The sequence below is a fragment of the Panthera uncia genome (assembly GCF_023721935.1).
Source record: "Panthera uncia isolate 11264 chromosome D3 unlocalized genomic scaffold, Puncia_PCG_1.0 HiC_scaffold_8, whole genome shotgun sequence".
Lineage (NCBI taxonomy): Eukaryota > Metazoa > Chordata > Mammalia > Carnivora > Felidae > Panthera > Panthera uncia.
In genome coordinates, this window is record NW_026057586.1 from 18,676,031 (window position 1) to 18,701,017 (window position 24,987).

The 24,987-nt window shown below is 41.0% G+C and overlaps 1 protein-coding gene and 1 long non-coding RNA gene across 6 annotated transcripts in view; both read right to left on the minus strand.

Annotated features, from left to right (window-relative positions):
• Positions 1-12,809, minus strand: part of WDR7 (WD repeat domain 7) — a 353,598-nt gene extending 340,789 nt beyond the window's left edge. For 2 of the 5 annotated variants that reach the window (XM_049619906.1, XM_049619909.1), the window contains exon 1: positions 12,720-12,809. The gene's annotated coding sequence lies outside the window, so the exon portion shown is untranslated. Of the gene's footprint in view, positions 1-8,905; positions 9,598-12,719 lie in introns of those variants that run through there. The other 3 variants (XM_049619907.1, XM_049619910.1, XM_049619908.1) reach the window with 2 other exon arrangements.
• A 3,209-nt stretch (positions 12,810-16,018) lies between these two features.
• On the minus strand, positions 16,019-24,878 carry LOC125914548 (uncharacterized). The gene is made up of 3 exons (XR_007455335.1): positions 24,693-24,878; positions 17,516-17,879; positions 16,019-16,592 (listed from the first exon to the last, which is right to left on the minus strand). It is a non-coding gene; the product is annotated as an uncharacterized LOC125914548 (long non-coding RNA).
• Between the last annotated feature and the right edge of the window lie 109 nt (positions 24,879-24,987).

A 24,987-nucleotide genomic window follows, 5' to 3' on the forward strand; every position in this document is an offset into this window, starting at 1 on the left:
AGGGAAGTGATAACATAAATGAGGCAGAAGGGGAACAGACGCCTAATCTGGTCTCAAGAAATTGTTAAGTCAGAAAATATTTTCATAAAGTGGCACCAGAGAATTCAACAGAAAGTGTTCCACAGGAACAACAAAAGTGCAAGCACCCTTTGCCTATATCAGTAAACCAAATCTTTGCAAAAGTTGAGGAAAATGGGTCTACTTCCTGCTGCTTTGTTTTTTTACATTTAAGCAGTTATAAAAGAAAGACTTTTATAGTTGACCAAAAATAAATAAATAAATAAGTAAACTGGCTTCCTGATTTAGAAATGGAGAGAATATAGCTCATCTGCCATCTAACAGTTTTTATTTTGGTGGATATTCAGATACATTGGCCACTTTCTCAAAATCACATGGCAAACTGAGCTCACAGGCATATACAGACCTCCTGATTCCTAATGAAATACTCTTCACTATTCTATACTGTCTTCACTTGCCACAAACTTCCATATACCAGAAAACGTCATTCTTCACTCAACTTGGTTAATCAATGTGTTTTACTAAATCACGTTAATCAAAAGTAAGTAGAACTGTAATATTTATGGACAAAATGATACGATGTCGGGGCTCAGCGGCATATAGAAGGAGGAAGGAAATGCCCTAGCCAAAAGGACATGCTTTACCCAAGCTCTTACCCCCTTCCCCTGGGACAGCCCATATCCAATGACTGATCGATTCAGGGATATAAAAACCAGGCCCCCTCGTATCCATTCAGAATAGCCCTAAAGGGTCATTCCATCTTCAGAATTCCCCCCCCCCCCCCCCCCCCCCCCCCACCCCCCCCACCCGGGGTCAACTGAGATTCCACTAAGACTCATCATAACTCAACTTCTCCCTTTGGCAGAACCAACTTCCTGTCCTTCCTTTCCCTGGATGTTGATACCGAGAGCACTCCCTAATAAACCTGAGGGCGAATCTCCATCTCAGGGTTTGCTCACCAGGGAACCCAGCCTATAAAAATGAGTGTTGAAGTTCTTTTTAGTACAAGAGGGTTCATGACATTACTTGATTTGTTTGTGTTTAAAATTGTCTCTAATTTTTAAAAATTGTTTCTAATGTCTATTTATTCTTGAGACAGGGAGAGAGAGACAGAGGTCAAGCAGGGAAGGGGCAGAGAGAGAAGGAGACATGGAATCCAAAACAGGCTCCGGGCTCTGAGCTGTCAGCACAGAGCCCGAAGCAGCGATCAAACTCACAAACTGGGAGATCATGGCCTGAGCCAAATGAAGTCAGACGCTTACCCAACTAAGCCACCCAGGTGCCCCAAATTTTCTCTCATTTTTAAAGGGTACATAGAAAAAAATTTAATGTCCACCAATCAAGAGATTAAATTATGACAGAGCCTTACAATGGAACACTGCAGTGTGAGATATGAAATAATCTCCAAAATATATAGTGGGAGATAAAGATACAGTGTAGTGTTTAAAACACACTCCCATTCTGGGCTTTAAAAGGAAGATATATGTATGTGTATCTATATACATGTATACATGCATACATATGCATACAACATTTAGAATAATTCTGTAATGATACCAAACCAAAAATAAACAAAAAACACAATGACAACTATCTATGAAGAAGGAAATTAAGAAGTAAGAGGCTACATTGAGTGGGAATCCTAATTCTCAAGATAAATTCATTGGTCTTAAAGTTTTCCTTTGGCTACTTCACTGTATTCCAAAATATAGCTTAATAAATAACGAAACAAAATGGCCCTGACTCACCAGTTTCTTTTAATGATATACGTGTGCATACATGGAGTTTCCAAAAAATGTTTAACAAGAATCTATCTGTAGTGTACAATCTTTCAAATCCTAGTTCTTCTCTGCTGTGAGCGCTCTGTCCCCAAACCCATGAATCACTACTTCTGCAAACATATTTTCAGTACATGTTCTATATACGGGCACATAATACTTATGGCTTTATGTGTAATTTGTTTAGAAAGTTGTAATCTGGGGCGCCTGGGTGGCTCAGTCGGTTAAGCGTCCGACTTCGGCTCAGGTCATGATCTCACGGTCCGTGAGTTCGAGCCCCGCGTCGGGCTCTGTGCTGACAGCTCAGAGCCTGGAGCCTGCTTCAGATTCTGTGTCTCCCTCTCTCTCTGACCCTCCCCCATTTATGCTCTGTCTCTCTCTGTCTCAAAAATAAATAAACATTAAAAAAAATATTAAAAAAAAAAGAAAGTTGTAATCTGTGTTCCTCAAGGGTAAGCCCGCCACCTTTGCTATTTAATCATCACCAAGCAAACTTCATTCTACTGGGATCTGCAGTGGCTCACCAACACTAAGAAGAGCTCCTGACTTCTACTACTGGTCAATATGTACTTATTGAATGAATACACAGAATAACGATACCTAGCATTTACTAAGCTGTTTGCCAAGCAAGAGAAGACCCTTTTTTTGCTAAATCGAACTCCTTCTGGACTCTTTCAAGAATCTTACTCCCTTAGTCATCCTCTACCTGTCTACCATTTTAATGTCCACTAAATTAGCCTCTGTCCTTCTAACATGTTCACATGTCATCTTTATCCAACACACCTTCCCTTGTTACTGACGCCTGGTTGTAAATCTAGTTTTCTCTCTGTCATTTTAATTACAATCAACATTTTGAAACCTGTGGTCTTTGACTCCCTGTTTCCCTTTCCTCACTACAAAAGGTCTCAGGTATTCGAGTTTCTATCCACAAACAGGATCTAAGGACTCAAGAGCTCCTTCTACATGAAGAGATCAACGATTTCTCTGACGCTCCAGGGCAGAACTCTCCAGTACTAACAGAGAAGCAATGCCTTGGACAGACGTGAGGAAAGAGAGGCTGCTTTGACAATAATGTACTGTTGACACCTATTCTTTCCATTCTTTCTAAATCCAGCCAATTCTATTCAGTTCCTACAGTCTTATAAAGCTGCTGGTTTGACATGGCCGATCACTTGCTAATCCTCAACCGTCTCTCTTAGGTGTCTGGTTCAGTTCTCCCACAATTATCCTCTATCTTGTCAGCTTTCTTCTGCCTAGATATATGAAGGCATAGAAAGCCCTAGGAAGAATTCAAAGGACAAGGGAAGATCTCATATCTCTGTTTTTCATTGGATTTGGACTATTTAATTTAATTTTTCTTTTAATAAAAACCTTCGGATGAAATTTACTTTTCCCCTTATGATCCAATTTTTTATTATGAAAATTTTCAAAGGTACAAAAGGTTCAAAAAAGAGTATAAAACTCACTCAACAAATAATATTGTACCATATTTCCCTTGTCAACATTTGTGTATGTATGTACCTACATACATATTCTTTTTTGCTAAACCTTTTGAAAATAACCTACACACACTATGACAATTCACCACTAAATAATTTAAAATATACAGCTTAAAAATAAAGACCATTGTCCTTCATAAACACAATCCCATTATCACAATCACCATTATCAACACCATAATAATTCTCTAATGGCATCTATAATCCAGCCTATATTCAAATTACTTCAGCTGTCTAAAAAATGTTTTCTTTAACTTCTTTTAAACCAGTAAATATCAAGTTGTATGCATTGCATTTGGTTGTTATGTCTCTTTAGTCTTTAGTTCTAAAACAGTCCCAACTTTGTTTTTTTCATATTAATTTAAAAAAAAACAAGACAAAATGAATTGCTCATAAAATGTTACACATTTTAGATTTGTGTGATTTTTTTTTCTCATGTCATTTAGCTTGTTTCTTTATCTCCTATTTTTCCATAAACTGGAATTTGAACCCAAAGACATCACTAGGCTCAAGTAAAACATTTTGGGCAAGAATGCTTCATAGATGACATTGTATACACTTCATGGTACATCACCACAGGAGGCATGTAACATCACATTGTCCTACACCATTTGATTAAGGTACTGACTACCAGATATCCCCACTGTAACTATTTTTTCCTCCTTTAAAACCATCAATAACCTATGGAGTGATGTTGTGATAAGACCATGCTGTTCTGCGATATCACATATAACACTGATATCTCATGTGATTTCTAAATCTATAAAACAGAACAACATGTGAAAAATCGAGTATGAGATCAATGTTAATTTCTCTACATTGCTTTTTAAACTCTCGGGAGCGCCTGGGTGGCTCAGTCAGTTAAGTGTCTGACTTCGGCTCAGGTCATGATCTCGCAGTTTGTGAGTTCGAGCCCGATGTCGGGCTCTGTGCTGACAGCTCAGAGCCTGGAGCCTGCTTTGGATTCTGTGTCTCCCTCTCTCTCTGTCCCTACCCCCCCTCAAAAATAAACATTACAAATAAATTTTAACTCTGAAATGCAAAAGCAAGGTGTATTTCTATCCCAGGAACACGGGCATTTTCAGAGGAGAGCCAATATCATCTCAGTCTGTGTACTTCCTGTGTGCCAGGCAGGCCCCCTGAGACTTACAGAACAACAAACTCAAATTCTCTCTCATGAGAATGGGCACACATGAACAGCCTACACCACCCACCTTCTGACGGGGAACACAAGAAACAAGGATCGTAAGTAGCTCAACCTTACTTGCCACAGCTGCAAGGGAAGAAAAAAGGAAAGTCTGTAAAGGTTTATTCAGATTCTCATAGAATATTCCTACTTCATTTGTCAGAAGAGTGTGTTCAAGTCAAATTCACAATATGATGTCATGAAGGAAGTGATTAAGACTATGAGTTTTCTTTGTGCTGTGCTTGTGATACCAATTGATTGAAGACTTGGAAAAAACTGAATCAGATCATACTCTTGACTATAAAGCAATAAGACAGCTAGGCCATAAAATGTACTAAGAAATAACTGAGCTGCTTACTCAGAACAAAAGGTTTCTGGAATTCGAGAGATGTGAGGGACACAACCTTCTGAACACTCAGCTTGTCACTAAACTGACAACATTGTACTTTATTATTTGAGTGGCAAGAAACCTACTCCCAATGAACTTGATACTTAAGGACTGCTGTTTTAAAGGAGTTCCAATATTCTGTTTCAAAAGGACATGTGCAACGAGCAGATGGCAATGGAAGACAACACAGTCTTCTTTCTCATTGCAAAACAGCCCTGAGCACATGAGAATCAGGTTTTGAAGAACTCTAGAGCTATCTGGTCAAAAATACATCACAATTTTCTAAATGATTCATAGATGTTGAGGCATGAGTCATTTTCTAAATTTCTACAGCTGCCATCAGGATGTCTGAATTCAACTTCTGCTCTATCACCAACCCGCCTCGGTTTCAAGAGCTACGATTAAACTAAAAGCAAACTATGCCCATCGAGCCCCTAAATTTTAAACAACGGGGACCCCATTTGGTAGAACCAAATCTCTCCTCTAATCTCACCTGCCTCTCCGGTTTTTCCTACTTTTTTCTCCTCATGTTGCCATCAAAACTAAATTGAGCACCGAAGTTTTTCACTGCTCACAAATTAAATGACCCAGAAGTAGAAACAAACATGCTGCCCCAAACTGGAAGTTGAATTGCCACATTATTCTGGGGACTAGTGAAGTATGCTGAGTAAATACGATGATTTGACAGTCATTCTGGCAAGGGACGGTCCCAGCTCCTGCATTTACTAACTACAAACCTTAAGGAAATATGTAACCTCTCTCCAAGTCAGAATGCCCTCATTCGTAACATTACCCGTTTCCTTAGAGACCACAGAAAAGTGTTCTGTCACAAATGCTCTTGACAAGGTCACGAATGACCTCTCCATTACGAAATCCAATGTCAAGTCTGAATCTTCATCTTTCTTGACCTACTAGCAGCATTTGGCATAGTTCATACTTCCTCACCCTTAAAACACTTCTCTTTGCCTCCAAGTCTTCATTCCTTCCTGACACCTCTCGAGCTTTAGTCTCTCCATTTTCCCTCATGTTTGACCTTTAAATGTTGGCATTCCAAGAGCTTAGTCCTCGCACTTTTCTGGCAACCCTCCTTCCCTTCCTTCCTCCCTCCTTCAATGATCTCACCAAGCCTCATGGCATAAATACCAACTACCCATTGGCAATTCCTAATTTACAGCTTGAGGCTGTCTTCTGACTCCACACTCACATATCCAACTTCCTACTCAACATCTCCCTCTGGATAGCCAATTAGCTTCTCAAACTTGACCAGTTCAAAAGTGAGTCCCTGGTCTTCTTGCCCAAACCTGCGCCTCCCACAATCCTCACCATCTCCGTTGACAGCAACTCCATTTTTACAGCTCCACGGGCCAAAATCCTGGAATCATCTTTGAGTCTCCCCTCACATACATTCCACACCCCACACCATCAGAAAAAAAACACTACCGGTAATACCTTCAAAGTACTCTATCCGGAGCCGTAAGACTCCTCTACACCTACACTACCACCACCCCACTCCAAATCACTGGCATCTCCCACCATGAATAACACAATAGCCTCTCAACTGGTCCCCCTGTTTTCCTGTTGCAATCTCAACAGAGCATGCAGAATGACGCTATTTTTTTTTTTAATCACATCGCATCACGAATCTGCTCGGAATTCTTCCCATGACTTCCTGTCTCGCTCAGAGTAAAAGCCAAATTATACAACTGCTTATCCTACATGAATGAGGCTGCTGTTGTCTCCCATGCTTTCTCTTCATCCGCTCTTGACTCTTTCTTGGTTTTCTTCAACTCATCAGGCAGGGTCTTATCTCAGAACAGTGTCCCCCAGGCAGGTCTTCAGGGCACACTCCCTGACCCCCTTCAGGTCTCTTCTCAGCAAGTCCTTTCCCAACTAACATAAATGACAAAATTTACCATCCTAACAGTATTTTATCCTGTCTCTCCAGAGCACTTACAATCCTTTAACATACCAAACGTTTTGCTTATTTCTCTTCTGGCTCTCCCACTATAATGTAAACTTGAAAGTGATGATTGATGTTTGTTTTGTTCTACACTGTATTTCCAGTGCCCAGAATTTCTGCCACATAGCATGCACCCAAATACTTGTTGAATAAACAAACAAAGAAGTGAATAAAGTATATATGCTTTGGCTTAAAAAAGAGTTGTATCCATCAGCAAATGAAAATACACCTTGATTTTACATGCTCTGGATTTCACTGAAGAGTTGCTAATCAATTAATTTTCTATAATAATTGCAACAATTAATACAAGTCCCCCTAGTCAAATCCCTAACATACTGTTTTTCCTCAGCTGCAGGCTGTTCCTCTTCTATCTGTGACACATACACAACCAGACATGTCGTAGGACCCATGCAGCTAATTAGCTGACATGGCTTAATCACTACCACACTCACGAAGGCCTGTTAATGAGTCAGAAAACTGTTTCCTAAACTAAGTAAAGTGATCTTTTATTAGTGTGAACTTTTCACTCCCCCTAATGGTGGTTTTTATTGTTTGTTTATATTTGAAATGTTTAGAAAAAAGAAGAGCCCTTAAGGAAGACAGCCAAATAAATAACTTGAATGTGAGAACAGAAGGTAACTGGCACACTCTATCAGTCTGTTATCACTGACATATATTAACTACCAACATTCAGAAAGAAATATGTATGTGCAAAACGCTAGTAAAATACCTTCAGTGAGCTTGAAAGGTCATAAATTACAATTGCTAAGCTGAATGGGAGACAGTGGTTAAAAAGTCATGTATTTCCAGTAATTTTCTATTCTAAAAGAGCCTGCAGAATAACCATTGGCACTTGAGCAATTTTCTCTGCCCAAAACTGACCAGTGCCCTAACTTTTTATTATTCCATCATTTTCTGACTTCCATTAACCCAAGCAACTATCAGCCAAAACAAAACAAAACAAAACAAAACAACACCTACGTGTTCATTAAACATCACCAACACATTTTGGAAAAGATGCCTAATTTTATTTGAAGTGTTTGATATTTCATGAATACAGTATATATGTTAATAGAAAAGAAATAAAAACTACACTTGGCCAAGGACTTTCTGAATGTAGTCATGATGTAGGACTTCTTCCAACAAAAAATTTTGTGGTCTTCTCAGCAAAGTAGCTTTAAGTAATCAGATACAGATCAAGGCAAATGAACCACAAGCACAGGGTTCAAATTCGAAGTTGACATCATAATCATATTATCTGTAAGTAGGGACATAAGGCATCCTCACTGATAACAGGATTTCACTGGGCCGTAGGAAAACTCTCAGTTGTTTCTGCCTGTGATCAATGGCATGCACATAGCTAAGACCATGAACTCTTTATAAAGTGCAACAATGAAGGGGACAAAATGGGAACGAATCTACAAACTTCACTAACCCCATACTTTTTTTTTTTTTAACGTTGTTTTTTGTTTTTTCTTTTTAAGACAGAGAGAGACAGAGCATGAGCAGGGGAGGGGCAGAGACAGAGGGAGACACAGAATCTGAAGCAGGCTCCAGGCTCTGAGCTGTCAGCACAGAGACCAACATGGGGCTCGAACCCACAGACTGTAAGATCATGACCTGAGCCGAAGTCGGATACTTAACCAACTGAGCCACCCAGGCGCCCTAGAGTTATCCCTACACATCTAAACAGCTAAAATAAAAATATAGTGATAATACCAAATGCTAGCACGGCTGCAAAGAAACTCAATCCCTCATACACGGCTGGTGAAAATGTTAAATGGTGTAGCCACCCTGGGAAACAGTTTGGCAGTTTCTTCACAAACTAAACTTACACTTATCATACCACCCAGCTATCACATTCCAAGGCATTTATCCCAGAAAACATGAAACTTTACATCCAAACACACACAAAAAAAAAGCTGTACAAAAATGTTCATAGCAGCTGTATTTGCAATAGCCCAAAACTGGGAACAGCCCCAACGTCCCAGGGAATGGTTAAACAAATTGAGGTACATATATACCATGGAATACTACTCAAATTATGCAACAATTTGGATGAATCTCAAAAATTACCTCATGCAACAATTTGGACGAATCTCAATCTCAAAAAGCTTTCTGTTGTGTAATTCCATTTATATGGCACTCCTGTACCGATAAAATGATAGAGATGGAAAATTGATTAGTGACCAGAGGTTAGGGATTGAAGGGAGATGGATTTGACTAAAAAGCTATAGCAGGAAGGAGATCTTCATGATGATGGAATAGTTCTCTACCTTGATCACAGTGCCAGTTACAGGAATGTACACAGGTGATCAAATGGCATAGAACCATGCTCAGGCATTGCACCAATGTCAATTTCTGGGTTTTGCTATTGTACTGTAGTTGGATAAAATGTAACCACTGAGGGGAACTGCCTGAAGTTACATAAAATGTAACCATTGGGGGAAATCAGACCTCTCTGCACTATTTTTGCAACTTCCTGTGATCTACAATTATTTCAAAACAAGACTAAGAGAAAATGGGACGAATTATTCATGTAGAGAAAGAAAAATAATACAAAGCATTGTGTGAAAACCATATGATATTACAGCAAGAGCAAACAAATAAACCAAAGGAACAGAATAGAGTGTTCAGAGTATGTAAGAGAACTCGTTCTACAATAAGGGTAGCATCCCTTGTGTAAGGGGAAAAGAGAGAATGCTTCTAGGAAAACTGGCACACTACATGGAAAATAAACTGGATCTCTTCCTTGTGACATAAAAAAAAAAAAAAAAAAAAAAAAAAAGACTGATGCACTAGAGACCTATACATTTTAAAGAAAACTATAAAGTTAGTAGAACATAAGAGTAACTTTATGACATAAAATTTAGGGAAACACTTCTCAAAACCCCCGAAGCACAAACCAGAAGGCAATTTTTTTCCAATCTGATTACATCAAAATTGAAGATTTCTGTTCAGTGAAACCCATCAGGAAAAATGTTACAGACAAATGATAGAATAGAAACAAGAACACTCAAAATATTTTAAAGACCAGTATCTAGGAAATACAAGGAATTTCTGCAGATTAACAAGGAATGAAACCTCAAAGTAAAAATGAGAAAGAGATGAACAATTTTACAAGAGGGAAAACGAAAAGATAAAATACACATGAAGAAATGCTCAAACTCCTTAGTAACAGTGAAATGTAACTTAAAATGAGATTTTACTCTGTATCAATTAGTGCCAGGAAAAACTAGGACACTGGATAACACTAAGCATCCAGGGAGATCCAAGGACACAGAAACGCTCAAGAACTTTCTGCAGGAGTACAGACCGTTGCGGTTTGTTCTGGAACACAATCCAGCAGTCCTTTGATAAAACATAGGAATGCAGAATGCACTATGATCCAGAAATCACAATCCTGGATATAGATCTCAAAGAAAGCATCATAAGGGCGCTTGGGTGGCTCAGTCAGTTGAGCATCTGACTCTTGATTTTGACTCAGGTCACGAACCTAGGGTCGTGAGATTGAGCCTGCATCAGGTTCCATGCTAAGCATGGAGCCTACTTAAGATTCTCTCTCTCTGCTCCTCTTCCCTGTTCTCAATCTCTCTCGCTAAAAAATAAAAATAAAATAATAAATAAAAAAGAAAGCATCATAGAGGTCTCAGATGTATGTTTATTATACAGCATTGTCTGTAGAAGAGGGAAAATAAAGGTAAAATGGGTATCCACAAATGGGAGAGCAGATTGATAACCTGTAGTAGATACACTCTCTGAAACACTCTGCAACAGTCAGATGCAAGGGACAGTGACACGAATAGCTCTTTAAAATGTGGTAAGAAGGAGGGGCGCCTGGGTGGCTCAGTCCGTTGACCAGCCGACTTTGGCTCAGGTCATGATCTCACAGCTCACGAGTTCGAGCCCCGCCTCAGGCTCTGTGCTGACCGCTCAGAGCCTGGAGCCTGCTTCGGATTCTGTGTCTCCCTCTCTCTTCCCCAACCCACTCGCATTCTGTCTCTGTCTCTCTCAAAAAAAATAAACACTAAAAAACATTTTTTTTAATGTGGTAAGGAGAAAAAGTTTCAATTTACGATATTATACAGCATATGATATATAATATTTAATATATAACATGATATCCCTAAAAATTAAAAATGTGGGCACCCAAAACAATGTATACTTAATAACACCTACAAACAGAAGAATACGTAGCACACATGCTAAAATGGCTTCCTATGGGTTGATGAACAAGGGATGGGGTGGGAACTGGAAATAAAAGACAATGATTGGGGAAAAAAACAAACCAGGAGACACACCTTGAACAGCCAATGATGATCAGTGAATTGAGAATGATTCATTCAATCCTCTGCACCTGAGGTCCAAAACAAACTTTAAGGGCTCATACCTAACAGAGCACCCTACTAAGGCTCAATGCTCTCATGACAAAGGCATTAAAACTAGCTCACTACTTTCAAGTTTTCAATGTTAAGCCCGTTACATGGATAAACCACTCCACTTACATTGCTTCAAAACAGAACTTATATCCAAGATAGAAATAAAAGGAAATTGTAAGATACAAGGCTCGCTACTCAAAATTTAAGTTCCTTCGATGATACTCAAATAAAGCAAAGCCCAGTCCTTTAGATTTACTTAATCACCAAGATCTTTTAATATTTAGCTACATATAGGTGGCAATAAAAAAAAATAAAGTGTATAGTCTAGTTTTGTTAGGTAGAGCTCTGGACTTTTTAAAATACAGACATTTAATCAAATGAATGTCTCCGTAATAATCTCTTGTTGAAATTAATGAGGGATTTACCATCTATGCACGTTCTGTTTTCCCAATTTGAAATAAGACCTGTTATTTTCACTGAAATCAAGGAAGTTTTTGATTCTTTGTAAATTAAGGTATTTCAATACATTATTTTTACCTTTAAACCGTCTTCCACCTCCACTGCCACAAGTAGCTTATAAAGCAAGAAAATTTGTATGTTACACCAAAATTTCAAAAAGTCAATCAATTTCTCTTAGACAACAGGTGATTCTTGCCATCTTATCCATAAAGTCCTAAGCAATATCATCTGAAAGAGTCATACCCTGCCTTTTTTTGGCTTACGGAAAATGTTACTATGAAAGCAAGCTGTAGCTCTCAATGAATCCTAAAATCAGCAGCATCCCAAAATTGCCAACGCGGTCAAGACGCAACCGTACCTGCCATAATTTCAAACTATAAGAACGAGCAAATTCTGCCTAGAACCTCAGAAACTGCCAAAGCAAGTGAGTCAAAACATAGAAGTAAAGTTTTGAATCAAAGGCAGCGTTGACTCCAAACATACAGAACGCTGGGACCCAAAAGTAAGTGGGAGTAGCAGGTATCCTTAGACCAAGTCCGATGGCAAAGGGATGAGGGCGAGCAGGTGGCACCTCAAAAATGAAACTGTAACAGACGTCAGTACCTTAGGCAAGAACAAACTAGAGAGGAGTACCGATAGGTCAGGAGAGACCGTGCTTACCCCCAAAGCAAGCACATTACCCAAAAGCACCGTCAGTAGCCACCCACCCATCATCACAAACCACCTCACTCCGTTTACATTGCCAGTGCGGGCAGGGAGGTCCCATGTCATGACCAAAGCCAGTGTCACCAAAAGCAAATGTCATACACCAGGCCAAGGAGCCCCAAAGACCCCAGGCAAAACCCCCGCTCCAGGCAAACGCGCCCAGCTATGGGCCTGAACCTGCAAGCTCGGCAAAGAACAGAACTTCCATCAGCAGCGCTCGAACAGCTGGCGCCGCCCACGTTCAGAACGGGCTGTGACCCTTGACCCCCGGCCGCTGACCTCCACGTCGCGGGCACATCCCACGCCGGGGGAACGTTCCCCCTGGGGTGGCTGGAAAGCCCCCTTACCTGTCACAGCTTCATCTCATGCCGCGATGTTGTCTGTCCCACCACCCGCGGGTGCCCCAGCAAAGGCGGACAAGGCGAGAACGTTCTGTGGGGAGGATGTGGGGTGCTTAAATCAGCCTAGGCAAACCTTTGGGGACCGCAACCCGAGCCCAGCCGTCGTGTCCCCACCGAGGCTGCAAGGCGCCGTTGCCGCCGCCGCCACCGCCGCCGCTGCAGTAAATCAGCTGACACCCAACTGCCGTGACTTTCGCTGCAACTGTCGCAAAAATGAGGGGGAGGGAAATGATCATTATTTCCATACTTGCCTGGCCTAGGCTGGAGCCGGAGAAGCTGACCGCGTCACCATGGAGACCGAACGGAGGCTAGGGTTGTCGACTCTGGGCAAAGAGTGCGCGGCCGCCATTTTTGTCGTGGGAAGTCTGGTCTAGGCTCTCATCTCGCCTCCAATTCCCATGCTGGGAGGACCAAGATGGAGGGAAGAATGAAATGGCAAGTCTAGGTGTTCCCAGGATGTCGCAAGTTTACTCTTCCGCCCCCGAGACTCGGTCCAGACACTTAGAAAGTGTTAGCTCTGGAATTTGGTTACTGTTTCCTTCTGACCTCGAACTTAGCTGTTGCCCACGGCGCAGAGGGCCAGAGGAGGAACTCTGCTGCTCGGCTACGGAAGTCTGACCTTGTGCAACATTCCTGTAGAGGAGAGGGAATGAATGTACACCGTGTGGGCGGTTGAGCCTAGTGGAGCGTGAGATCTGCATTCACAGAGGCTTGTATTGGGATCCCGGGTGCTCCACTGCACACTCTTAATGTCATCTGGCGCATGATGCTGCTTCTCTTTATTCTCCTCTATGTCCCCACATAAAAAAGTGGGCATAATAATCTCATGGGTGTCTAGGAGGTTAAGCGAGCTCAATAAATGTTAGTTATGTATTATGTTTGCCTATCTTCCTCCCAATTATTTGTTGAATGAATGAATAGCAGCCAAGGGAAAAACTGGTGCAATGCTGGTGGCCAATGGTCAGTTATGTTAAAAGGACAGAAAAGATTTTCATTCCATAGCTTTGTTTTTTCTTCATAATCTCACTAATGGATTTATAGGACAAGAATTCTATTGCAATCCTCAGAAGTAAAACGTATGTAGGAATCAGCTGGGGAGTTTGTCAAAATGAAGTTTCTGATTCAGTAGGTCTGAAGTGGGATGCTGAGATCCCCCGTTTCTAACGAACTCCCAGGTAACGAACGTCCTTTGCCGCTGGTCCTTGGACTGAACCTTGAACAGCGAAATCCTATTGGGATGGGTCTGAAGCAGGGGATTAGGGGATTAGAACAGGGCAGAAACAACTCCCTGAGACAGGAGCATTTCCTTGCTAATATATCAAAAGAGAGCTAGGAATTGGTTTGGTCAAAAGGCTTTCTGTCAGTTTATAATTCTTGCAAATGACAACCTTCCCCCCTTCCCTTCTTTCCAGTTTAGACAATCCTCCTCCCTGCAACACATCGCAGACCCATCAGTGTTCTGGGGGGCATTCCCCCTCTTCCTTCACTAGGCCTTTTAGCATTCTTTAGGTGTTGGGTGTTGTTTCCTATATGCTGTTTATTTGTACAGACCAGCTCTGCTGCCACTAGGAGAAAAACTAAATCATAATGTTGACCAGGGAAGTCAATAGAACCCTTGAAAATCAGCAATTCTGAAATCGTCTTATACTGCAAATTGGGATTCTACAATTTTCCTCAACTTTATCTGCCTTCCAAACACGTGGGGGCAAGGGAAGAGCAGGGAAATTGTGTTAAATAGAAGAAATTAATTCCTTGGACAGCTGGTTCCATATACTCACTTCCTCTGTTGTGATGATGAATACATTTAAACTGTTAAGTTCATGATCTCCTTTACAAATTACAAGAACTATTTGGAAATATAGGAAGCACAGAATGGTTACCACGGGACGAGCTTAGACTTCATTAAAGCTTGTTTGGGTTGTAAAGGAAATCTATAAAACATCTCTCCTAGATAAAGCTGACTTTTATTCAACAAATATTAATTAAACTTTACAAAATTACTGTGTTTCAACTACCTTCCTAGGAATAAAAGGTCGATAGGAAGATTAGTGAGAAGCTTTCTGACTACTAACACTCTGGCCCCTCTCTGCCAAGTTTACAAAATGTATTGCCAAAGTCTATATATAAATAAATGCGTGTAATCTCCTGAGCTGCAGAACTAAAGTAAAGATTCAAAAGGAATAAAATTCTTCTGGTTCAGAAAAATTCACACATTTTTATACGTACGTATATATGTTTTCCATGTGTAACCTTCCTGAAAGTTAAGATTTGTACCTTCAGTAAGCTGATCCTGAGTATATTTTTTTAATAAATAATTTATTCATTCCTGTCACCTGGAGGAATTATATAAAAATCTGAAAAGATTTGCACAACCAAAACATTCGGTTCAACATATATTTATTGAACCTTAACTGAAAACAGAGCCGAGAAAGCAAGAATTTGGCAAGTTCAGTTCTGTAGAGGAACGTAGGCTGTGCTTCCCACCAAGGCTCAAAAAATAAGGAATTCTCTCAAAATTGGAAAGTGTTTGGGCAGGTGGAAAGAATGGAAAATCCTCCCCCACCCAAGATACAAGCCTATAATATAGCACAGTGTGAGAAATAAGGAGTACGTAAGGAGTCGTGGAAAAAAGACGAGTTGCTTCTAGGTTGAGGTGAGGAAGGATAATCACATCAGATTCCACAGAGGTCTACAAAAGTGGACAGGAGTTAGAATAGGAAGAATTGGGAAAGGAAAACAATTTTGTTGCTGATTTTGAAGTGAAAAACAACTGTGTGTATGCACGTAACATATATGAAAAGTAAAATATGAGTGTGAGTGTGTGTGTATAACATATATGAAATGCAAACCATGAATGTATAGAAACAGGTAGAATAAACAGAAAGTGAGATTGGAAGTGAAGTACAGGGGACAGCAAGGGGATGCGAAGGGAAACCGTGGTGTTAAGACTTTGCTATTTCTGCCCTGTGAAGGACTCCTTCAATGGGTGATATTTGCCCTGGAACGCTCTCAGAGGTTGATATAGTCTTCCTCAGATTCAGCCTAAACTCAGTAATAAAAAATGACATGGGAAAAATAGAATAAGGTCAGATAAGGAGAGGCCTCAAAGGCCCTTATGGGCTCTTGGGGCTTTATTCCAAAGGAAATGAAAAGGTACTGAAGGTTTCTGATGGATACGTAGAGTGGTGTTTTTCCTAACAACATTACATTTGTGTTCATTGCTGTAAAACAAATTTCCAAGGAAATTAGTGGCTTCAAACAATGCACATTTATTGTCTCACAGTTTCCATGGGAAAGGTGTTCAGGCACAGCTTAACTGGGTCTTCTGCTTGTGATCACACGAGGCTACAGTTGAGAGGTCAGCCACACTGCAATCTCGTCTGGAAGCCCCGCTTGGGAAGAATTTAAATCTGATTCATGTCCTTGTGGATAAATGACTAAGGACACTCAGGTCCTACAGGCCACCTACAGCTCCTTGCCACCTGAGCCTTACCAAAGGCCTTGCACTGCATGGCAGCTCACTTCTTCAAAGTCAGCAAAAAGGATCTCTCTAGTGTGTGTGCAAGAAAGTTGGAGTTACATAGCTATAGATATGGATAGATATAGATAAATCTGTAGATAGTAACCTAATGAAGGGAGTGACAGTCCTTCACTGTTGCCATATTCTCCTGATTAGAAGCAAGTCACAGATTTCACGTGTGCTCAGGGAGAGAGGATTGTACAGAGTGTGGCTCACTGGGCAGTTACTGTATGATGTGTTGGCCACAAAAATCAGCTGGCAGCAATGCATCATGGACACTGAGTGGGAAAGACAGACAGCTGCAAAGACAAATAAGAAGTTGTCATCACTGTTGTTTTAACCAAAAATGTACAGTTACCAGAAATGAACCGTAAATGGAAACCATGGGGTAAGGGTCAAAAATTTCCACATGCCATGTTTTAAAGGTATGGGCTTTAAAAACAAAAACAAAAACTTAAGTATTACTCTGTCTTCAGAGCTTAGTAGCAATTACCCTATAACACACCAATACTTCCTGAACTTCCTAAGTTCCAAGTTAGTTCTTCAAAAGGCAAGGAAATTTGTTCCTCCACTTTATAAATTTTTGCCCAGTGGTCTAACAGTGGCTTCATTATTGTTGTCATTTCCAGGTTGTTTCGTGTGTGCTATCATTTTTTTCTCCTCTAGATTATAAATCTGTGGTTTGGTGTTCCCCGTAGGGCCTAATACTTTGCTAATTCTGTCCTTTCCTTAGTGGACCCATTTGCCTACAAGTCATGTCATGGTTGGGGGCTTCATGTTACTACTGGGGGTCCTCCCACTTTATCATGTTGCAGCAGAATAATTTAGTAAGTGTTCTTTTTTAAAAAAAGTTTTATTTATTTATTTTTGAGGGAGTGCAGGAAGGGCAGAGAGAGGGAGACAGAGAATCTAAAGGAGGCTCTGCACTGTCAGCACAGAGCCCCATGCAGGCCTCTAACTCACAAACCATGAGATCATGACCTGATCTGAAGTCATATGCTTAACTGACTGAGCCACCCGGGTGCCCCAAGTAAGTGAGGAAGTGTTCTTTGCATGGTTTTGCGTGACCCTCTTTTACAGCTCCCCTTCGCACTTTCTTACATGACACAAAAGTCAATTGGTGAGACTTCTCTTTTTCTCCTATCTCATGACTTCTAAATCAATTGCTTCTAAGTAACAGGATGTCTTTTTCTAGAAATATCTCCATTTGCTCCATACTTACACCTTCTAGGAAGGAGTGAAGGTGTTAAGGTTGGGGGTGCTTGAATCAATTTCTTCTAAGTAACAGGATGTCTTTTTCTAGAAATATCTCCATTTGCTCCATACTTACACCTTCTAGGAAGGAGTGAAGGTGTTAAGGTTGGGGGTGCTTGAGCTCCTCACAAAGAAGGGCTTGGGGACCCCTCACGAGCCCGGCAGGATCAGCAAGGGGAAATCAGGATAGTAAAGAAGGAGGTGATGACTGACTTGTAGCTTTGTCACGTCCTGCAGCAACAAGGGCTGTAGTCTGTTCTACTAACTTCTCTCTTCTTTTCCCTGTCAGGATGAGAGGACCACAAGAGCCCTGGAAGAGTTGTCCCCCAAACCTGTGGGAAAAAGAGGATCCATGGCAGACACCAAGATGCACTGTTCAGATTCTCCTTCTGGGAAAATCCACTTCCCAGCTGCATGGAGAAGGTTTGCTTCCTGCTCCTGCTGTTAGCTTCTTCAAGGTCTCCTCAGCTTTTCAGTGGGGGTACCTATTCTGGGGGCCGCGTTGGCAAATGTCTGAGCACGGCAAAGTTAGCCAAGAGCACACTCTTCCCGGGTGGGGACTCCCCAGTCAATGATTAGCAGGAAAGTGGACCCTCCTTCTCATCTCACTCTACCATCGTCTCCCTCTTCCTCTACTTTGACTACTGCTACTTCTCTTTGACTACTGCTGCTGCTGTTGAAATTTTCTGTCCATTTGAATTGTTTCAAATAAAAATTCACAAAAAAAGAAATAAAGTTGTAATAAACAAGAGTTAAGAGGGGCGCCTGGGTGGCTCAGTCGGTTGAGCGCCGACTTCGGCTCAGGTCACGATCTCGCGGTCCATGAGTTCAAGCCCCGCATCGGGCCCCCGTGCTGACAGCTCAGAGCCCGGAGCCTGTTTCAGATCCTGTGTCTCCCTCTCTCTGACCCTCCCCCATTCATGCTCTGTCTCTCTCTGTCTCAAAAATAAATAAACATTAAAAAAAAAAAGAGTTAAGAGACAGATATCAACTAACGCAATGTATGTACCTTTTCTTGATATTGATTCAAATGAGCCATAAATTAAGAGAAAATGGGGAATTTTAACATTGAGTGGATATTTGATGATATTAAGGAAGCGCTGTTAACATTTAAGTGTGATAATGGTATTTTGGTTATGATTTTTATTTATTTTTTTAAAAATGTTTATTTTTGAGAGAGAGAGAGAGAGAGCACACATGAGAGCGGGGGGCGGGGGTGGCAGAAAGAGACGGAGACAGAGGATCCAAAGTGGGCTCTGCACTGACAGCAGACAGCATGATGCGGGGCTTGAACTCACAAACTGTGAGACCATGACCTGAGGTGAAATCGGATGCTTAACCTACTGAGACACCTAGATGCCCCGCTTGTGATTTTTTAAAGGAATCCTTATCTTCTAGAGAGGTAGGCTAACATAATACAGATGAAATTATATGATACCTGGCATTTGCTCCACAATAATCTGGGTGGAGGGGGCAGTGGCTATGAGCACTTTAACTTAATTTCTATTTTCATAAAATAGTAATTTCTTTTGCGTGTCTTAAATATCTTAAATATAATTTGCCATGGTGGAAAGCGTCATTTATTCAACATCCAGTGGCACTGGGCACTGTGCTGAGCTGGCCATGCAGATAGCACAAAGACTGGGTTCTGTGGTCAGATTGCTCACAGTCTGGCAGGGAGACAGCTTACATCCACCATGAGTGCCATGCAATGTGAGAAGTGCTATGCTTTGGTACTTTCTACCAGTTGCATCTGATCCTCCTATCTTCTTCTGATTCTAGTATGCTGAATTTTGGTGGGAAATATTAGGTAAATAGCCACTTCCTTACGTTTTATTTTCATTGACTGTCTTCAGTGCGTGGCCCTCGGAGGTACTGAGAGTATGCACATATTGCCACTCAAGCATGGACTGATTGATGAGGATGTGTATGTTTGGTGTATGTGTTTGCTCAAGGGCATAACTGAGAAAGGCCTTTGAATACAGCAAAAGTCTTTATTGGGGGACATTTCTTCCTGACTTGTACATTCTAGCCAGACAATATCTACTATACTACCACAAGCCAAAAAAAGAAATCTCTTTATGAGTGACTAAGTGAACACATAGTTATGTGTAGCCATGTGTAGTTTTGTAGTTTCAAAGAGTTAATGCTAACCTCCAACTCACTATTTAAAACAATTAAAATATGGATTTTTATTCAGAGGCTTAAGTGATAGAAATATTTGTCTGTCTGGCCTTCTTAATAGCAACTCTGTGCAGTTTAATGACTTCTGAACCTCAGATATAAATTTCAGAGTAAAAAAACTATTTTGCATTTCTGGGAAATACCCATAACTGACTCTCAGAATTGCTAGCAACTTTCTTCAGTATGTTCCAGGAGGAGATTTATGACAGTGATAGGTCACTTTGTGACTTCCTAGAAAACTCACTCCTGCAAGACACTGCCTAGTGTCCAAAACTAAGGAATATAGTGTTGGTGGGACAAACGTCTGGGGACTTAACAGCATTACTGAAAGAAGCATTTGATATCCAAGGGGAAATCATACTCCTTTGACTGAAAGACACTGCGCCACCTAGGGACAGCCATGGGAAATGGTATTCAATTTTCAGATTCAATAGGCGGCAAACTAGAGTTTGGAAATGATGAAGAAGAACGTCCTTTCTATTTAACATTTATATTACATACATTACATATTTTTCCCTCAAGACTTTAGGAATAAAACAAAACTTACCTAAAATCATTTTTTAAATAAATTTCCCAGTTGATTAAAGAATTAAGCTGATATAAAATATTACAAGTTTTCTGTTTTTTCAGGAATTAGTTACCAATAAACTATTATGCAGATGTTATTTTTATGCAGAATTTTTGGGTTGTAACTTTGATAAGTTAATGGGGGAATTTCATATGGTTTATGGAATTCAATAAATCTGTATCCTTGGGCTTTTGCAAATACAAATTCAGTTATTTAAAGAGGTATATTATATCTCAGAGGAATTTACGAGGACTTCTTTTGTAGAATACAAGTTATTTCTTCATTATATTCTTGCTATTGCTTTTCAAAAAAAATCAGAAAGTGGCATTTCCCCACCTTTTTACAAGAGGACTACATTTAAAGAACAACTGACATCAGAGATCGTATGGTTATTGCATAGTGCCTTGCCAACAAACACTCAAATACACATGAAACTGGAAAACTGTGTCTTTCTTTTCTATCATGAGAATACTTTTAAGTGATTAGGATCAAATTGGCTCAAAAAGGTGGATGGTGGATCAAATAAATCTAGAAGTTAAACTATAAAACTCTTAATAAAAACATAAGGGAAAGTCTTTATGGAAGGGAGAAGGGAAGAAGTAAAAACCCAGGGAGAAATGTCACACTGGTGCACCTAGGCAGATGGGTCCAGAGGCAGCTTCAAACAAAGGTCCCAATCCCTGAGGTAGTCACATGAAACAGAAAGGGCTAGACTTCAAGAGGGTATGTAGAAAGAGACAGGGCTCCTAGACGTCTACACTCCAAAGCCCCACTCCCACTCTAAACCCAGATATGTGGTACAATTTCTAAATCAGGCAGAGGAGGAGATGAGGTTGTTTTTGTTCTAGTTGGACACAGCAGGAGGGTGAGGATTCAGAGTCAAAATGAACTTGAGTTATATAACACAAAAGAACATTTCTTTTACTCCTGCATTTTGTGGACTAAGTCACACTCATACGCATTTTGCTTCCTAGCCATTCATTTATTCGATCAATACTTATTTTGTATCTACCACGTGAAAAGGGCTATGGGAGAGAGAAAGTCATGGATGACATACCTCCATCATATCTATTAAAAAATTGTTTTAATGCTTATTTATTTTTGAGAGAGAGAGAGAGAGAGAGAGAGAGAGAGAGAGAGAGACTGTGATTGGAGGAGGCACAGATAGAGAGGGAGACACAGAATCCAAAGCAGGCTCCAAGCTCTGAGCTGTCAGCACAGAGCCTGAGGTGGGGCTCAAACTCACAAACTGAAATCATGGCCTGAAGCCAAAGTTGGACGCTTAACCGACTGAGTCACCCAGGCGCCCCCTATCACATCTATTTTTAAATTTAGCAAAGTGAGCCCATGGCAGCTACAAGTCATGACAGAAAGCCTTCCTCCAGTGATAGACTGAGACTGATAAAAAATGGGTGAGTCTAAAGCAAACTATATTCTTGATGAGTTGAGAGAAAAGCTGGGTGTCATTTCTGTGAATGAAGATGTTTATGCATTTCCTTCTTAGGTTTATCTAGGTCTGAGTATTAGAACATATCCCTTTATAAAGCATCCTCTGCTCATTCCAGCTGGATATGTTCTCTTCCTTTTCTCAACCACTATGGTATGTTATCTACAGTTCTACTATAGCACTTACCACATTTTACCTTGTTTATTTTTAGTTTTTGTAGAAGTGCCTTATCTCCCTTTTGATGTCCCTGGAAGAAAGGTGTTTCAAAGCATTATCACAGTACCTTGTGCATACCAAATGCATAGTAAATGGTACACGACAGGTAGCATCAAATAATGTTTCTCAAAATATGGACTCCTTGCCTCAGTTACCCTGGATGCCTGTTGAAATTCAGATTCCTGGGCCACGCACCAGCACTACTGAGTCAGAATCTCTGGGTGTGAAACTGGAAACTCACATTTTAATGGGCTCGCTACCATTTGAGAACCATGGATTTCCAGATGTAACAATTACAGCAAGATCTGAGATGGCAAATAATAGGTTTCATCCTGACTCTGGTAGTGGGTGCTACTGAATGGAATTCTGAGGCTGAGGCTGGATAGACCCCGGGAAACGGTGTCATCTAATAGTGATGCCCACCAAGTAAGGGATGGGGTGGGAGGAGCTTACGTGCAGCATATTTGGCGTTTCTGAATATGCTAACCTCAGGAATGGAGAAAGCATATCATCCTTTTAAGAATAATCACAATTTGGGGCGCCTGGGTGGCTCAGTCGGTTAAGCGGCCGACTTCAGCTCAGGTCATGACCTCGCCGTCCATGAGTTCAGGCCCCGTGTCAGGCTCTGTGCTGACAGCTCAGAGCCTGGAACTTGCTTTGGATTCTGCGTCTTCCTCTCTCTCTGCCCCTCCCCCACTCACGCTCTGTCTCTGAAAAATGAATAAACCTTAAAAAATTTTTTTAAAAAGAATAATCACAAGTTGGGGCACCTGTCGGGGTGCCCAACAGTCAGTTGTGTCCAACTCTTGATTTTGGCTCAGGTCATGATCTCACAGTGCATGAGTTCGAGCCCCACGTAGGGTTCTGTGCTAACATCAGAGCCTGCTTAGGATTGTCTCTCCCTCTCTGCCCCTCCCCCACTCATGTTCTTTTCCTTTTTCTCTCAAATGAATGAACTTTTAGAAAAAAGAATAATCACAAGTCATCCTTGCAGAGGTTTAATGGTAATAAGTTTTTTCTAAAATTTTCACGGACATTCCAGAAAATGGGGTTTTCAGGGTAGTACATACAAATTTAGAAAAAGGAAACATTTTGGGGGGAAATTTCTTCTACCAAGAGCTTTTTTTTTCTCAATGATATTAACCATTACCTAAATTTCACAGGAGACCAGTTAACTGTGAATATTATTCTTTAGGGCAGGGAAGAAACTTTGGCCTTTTTTGTAGCATTGTTGTGTAGCACTTTTTTTTTCTCCCAGCTGTGCTTTCTTTCTTATTGTGTATACTGTTTATAATTATTGAAGAGATTTAGAAAATACAGAGAAAAAAAAATCACTCAGTAGAGCATCATCTTGCAATAACATCTGATGAAAGTTTCTATGTACACATATAGTCTGTTTCTATATAATGTTGGGTGTAATGTTTGAGGGCTAAGCAGCCTCACAACTGTATAAGTGAACGAGTTACACACTTCTCTGAATGTTAGCCTTGTCATCAGTAGAACAGAGACAATTGTGTTCCTGGATTCAATTTCCACCCAAACCCATGACTCTCAAGTCTACAACTTAAGCTTGTTTTCCTTTAGTTTCAGACGCAAGCTTCCTACCATCTACTATGCCCCTTACCTAGATGTCATACAGGCATCTTAACCCAGTACAAAAAGCCACAAGATTGAAATATTTGCGCTATCCTAGACTACTTCCTCTGTCATCTCACTAAATTGGTCCAATTGGTCATGAAATCCTATGATTTTTGTCTGCTAATTGTTCCTCAAATATATCAAGTCTTCTTCATTTCCACTTAGGGTGCTCCCGCAACTCACTTCCTGGGTTACCATAGTAACCTCCTAAATTGTCTCACTGCCTTCCATCCTCCTTACTGCTACCTCGGGATTTTTTCTAAAGACACTTTTTTTGGGTAATAATAAAAAAAAATTGCCCTCCAGTGATTACTTCATTGCATTCATGTTAAAATACAAATTCCTAAGCTAGGCGTGATCAGACCTCCACTTTGCTCTTCAGTTTCATCATCCAGCTAAATTCAAAAGCGAATCATTTGTCACCTACTCTGACATTTAAAAGAACACGCTGATGTTAGCCTACCTTAACTTAAACGCTGATTTGACTTTCTATGAGGTGTGTGAACTAGGGGAAATTAGTCTACCCATAAAATAATAGAACCTACTTCACAGGTTGTTGGGAGGATTAAATGAGCTAAAATACACAAAGAGCACGTATCTTGTCTAGCGAGTAATTTGTCAGCTATTAGCTATTGTTATCAGCCCCCCTAAAACACAAACCTGCACTGCTGGTTCTTCTGCCGGTAATACACCGTCACCTCTCACCACCTGGCTATCTTCCATCAAGATTCAGTTCAGGGACCACAACTTCTAGCAAGTTTACCCCGTCCCATCCTCTTGTCCCATTTGTCCCAACGTTTCCTTTGCAAACTTGTTATTGTTAACTATTGCTGGTGTCTATCACAAGACTGTGTTTCTAGAAGGATGGATGGTGCTTTCATTTTTTTAGGCGCAGCTTAAAGACAGGTGCATGACAGTTTGTGGATGACTGCACAGAGAGCACCCTTGTGTCACGAGAGCCGTAAATCAATGTATCTAAAGCCTATTTTGTCTAGTGTGGCGTTTTGCCCGGAATATGAGACAAAGTATTTCCTCAAGCACTTCTGGGGAAGGGAGGCTTAAAACCTTAGCCACTGAACCTACTTTTCTTACCCCGAGAAACTCGGCAGAAGCCTGGTTCTCGGAACCGCGGATGGATGACGCGAACTTAAAACGCACTGCACAGCTCAGCTTGTGACTGCTGCTCCTCCGCGCCTGCGCGGCTCCCGACAGCCTGGGTCTGGCTCCTCAGCCGAGGGTGGGGCCAGGGGTCGCGTTTTAGGATTGGGCGCTGGGAGCCAAAACGGACGGCGCGGAAATGACGCCTACGTGCGCAAGCGCCGGCGGCCCTGCCGCGCGGTGGCTGCTGGGCGCCGCACGCCTTTCCTTCCCTCGCCTCTCCCCTCCC